This window comes from Mustela lutreola, chromosome 3 (assembly GCF_030435805.1).
Source record: "Mustela lutreola isolate mMusLut2 chromosome 3, mMusLut2.pri, whole genome shotgun sequence".
In the NCBI taxonomy this organism is placed as follows: Eukaryota; Metazoa; Chordata; class Mammalia; order Carnivora; family Mustelidae; genus Mustela; species Mustela lutreola.
Genome location: NC_081292.1, coordinates 71,807,646 through 71,810,295, shown reverse-complemented (window position 1 = coordinate 71,810,295; position 2,650 = coordinate 71,807,646). Strand labels below are relative to the sequence as shown.

At 39.8% G+C, this 2,650-nt stretch overlaps 1 non-coding gene across 1 annotated transcript; it reads right to left on the bottom strand.

The window, feature by feature from the left end:
* Positions 1–325: 325 nt before the first annotated feature.
* LOC131828259 (U4 spliceosomal RNA) lies at positions 326–469 on the bottom strand. Its single transcript, XR_009352308.1, has one exon. It is a non-coding gene; the product is annotated as a U4 spliceosomal RNA (small nuclear RNA).
* Positions 470–2,650: the final 2,181 nt, after the last annotated feature.

Genomic DNA, 2,650 nt, shown 5'->3' with positions numbered 1-2,650 from the left:
AGAAGCCGACAGCTATAGTTAGAGAAGTTCTGCAGAAGCAGTTGGTGTTAACCATGTTAAGGATGACCAGAAGGCAGAGAAAGATCAAGACAAATGATCTTGCTTCACAGCATAGAGACCTTTGGAAAATGAGAAGAGGATTGTGTCTGTGGACTAGAGGGAGATAAGTTAGATTAAATCAGGGAGAGAATGATGAGGTGTTCGATGTAATGTTTATCAACATAAGAATGCAGACATTCCAAGTTTCAGGGAACTGACATTGGAGACTTCATGTGGCTTTTACCTGTAAATCCTACTTTTCTGTGAGATAATATATTAAAGAATGCAATAGGAACCGTGAGTCCATGAATTCTTTTCACTGAGCTTAAATCACTGGGAATATTACACAATTTTGAAAAAAGTTTTCAATTAGCAATAATCACACCTCGGATAAACCTCATTGGCTACAATAGTGCCACTGCACAAAGCTTATAATTTTGAAAATAGAAGGGGACCTGACCATTATAAGAAGTATCCAATAGACCAGAGCAAAAGTTAATCTTGCTCACTTGTAAACTGCCAGCATTTGATGGGAGAAGGAACAGCAGAAACGCTGGATTACAGAGCTGGGATCCCCTGACAGGTGGGCAGGAGTTCCTGCAGGGTCCTTTTTTGATCATCTCACACAAACCTGCTATGGTTGTTTCAGCAGCATTGTGTAAAGTGCTCTAACATGCAGCCTTCTGGGAGAAGGCATGTAGACTGCCATGCTCAAAACCAGTGCAAGCCACCACATGAATCACGGACACATACTCAGACACACCATTAGAATTTTTAAAAATATTATCTTGACACCAGTGGTAAAGCAGCGAGGATATTTACCTTTCAAACATTTCTGTTAGGGGGTGCCTGTGTGGCTCAGTGGGTTAAGTGTCCAACTCTTGATTTTGACTCAGGTCATGATCTCAGGGTTGTGATATTGAGCCCCTTGTAGGGACTCAGAGTAAGCAAGGAGCCTGTTTGAGATTCTCGCTAGCCCCCTCATGTTCTTTCTTTATAAGAATAAATAAATAAATAAACTCTTATTCTTTTTTTAAAAAAGATTTTATTTATTTGTTTGAGAAAGAGAAAGAGAGAGTTTGCACAAGCAGGGTGGGGAGGGACAGAGAGAGAGGGAGAAGCAGACTCCCCACTGATCAGGGAACCTGACATGGGCCTTATCTCAGGACCCTGGGATCATGACCTGAGCTGAAGGTAGATGCTTAGCCAACTGAGCCATCCAGGTGCCTCAATAAAGAAATTCTTCTAATAGCTAAATTCCACCTTCTTCTTGAAATGGGGTAAAACTTACTAAGTATTTCAACATCACTTAGCATCAGGGAAATACCAGTCAAAACCACAATGAGACACACCCCACACATACCAGTAAGAATGGCTAAAATTAACTACTCAGGAAACAACAGATGTTTGACAAGGAGGCAGAAAAAGGGAAACCCTTTTACACTGCTGGGTGGGAATGCAAACTGGTGCAGCCATTCTGGAAAACAGCATGGAGGTTTCTCAAAAATAGAACTACCCCCATGATGTACTATACACTGGCTAACTAAACATGAAAAAATAAGTAACTACCCTATGACCAGGCAGTTCTTTACCAGGCATTTACCAAAAGGGTACAAAAATAGTGATTCGAAGGGGCACACATGCACCCTTCTGTTTATAGCAGCAATGTCCACAATGGGCAAAATACGGAAAGAGCCCAAATGTCTACCGACAGATGAATGGATAAAGAAGATGTGGTATATGTCTACAATGGAATATTACTTGGCCATCAAAAAGAATGAAATCTTGCCATTTGTAATGACATGGATGGAATTAGAGCAGATTATGTTGAGTTAAATAGTCAATCAGGGAATGACAAATAACCATATGATTTCACTCATATGTGGAATTTAGGAAACAAAACAGATGAACAGAGGAAAGGGAAGGAAAAATAAAGTAAGATTAAAAACAAAGAGGGAGGCAAACCAGGAGAGACTCTTAATGACAGGGAACAAACTGAGGGTAGCTGGAGGAGAGGTGGGAAGGAGATGTGGTAATTGGATGGTAGCATTAAGGAGGGCACATGATGTAATGATCACTGGGTGTTACATGCAACGGAGGAGGAACCTCTGAATTCTACCCCTGCAACTAATAATGCACTATATGTTACATCAGTTGAATTTAAATTATTTTAAAAATTTTTTAAAAAATCAAGAAAAACCCTTAATGAGCATTTTATTAAAGCAAGATCCTACTTCATCACACTTTCAGAATGGACAGAGTTACATCATCAACAGACATTTTCTAAAAGATTTAAAAGACAATGGGTAAATATAAGGAAAGCTTCTTTTCTCAGGTCAAATATTGTCAATAATATTGAGGAAAGTAAATTGTAAATGAACCTTTAAATTTGGGGAGAATTTATGACTGTGTTTAGAAAGCAAACCAGCACCAAAAAACCTCGCTAGCTCATATAAGTCAGAGTCAGTCAACTTGATCCAAAATGCCAAGCAGGGATCATTTTGGGGACAGAGAACAAGAGCAGTGAGAGCACTTTCTAAGGAGTCTCTACTGGAGGTTTGGCACAGGAAAGGCTGTTCCACGTGAACATCTCAGGAGTATGCCTTTAGCA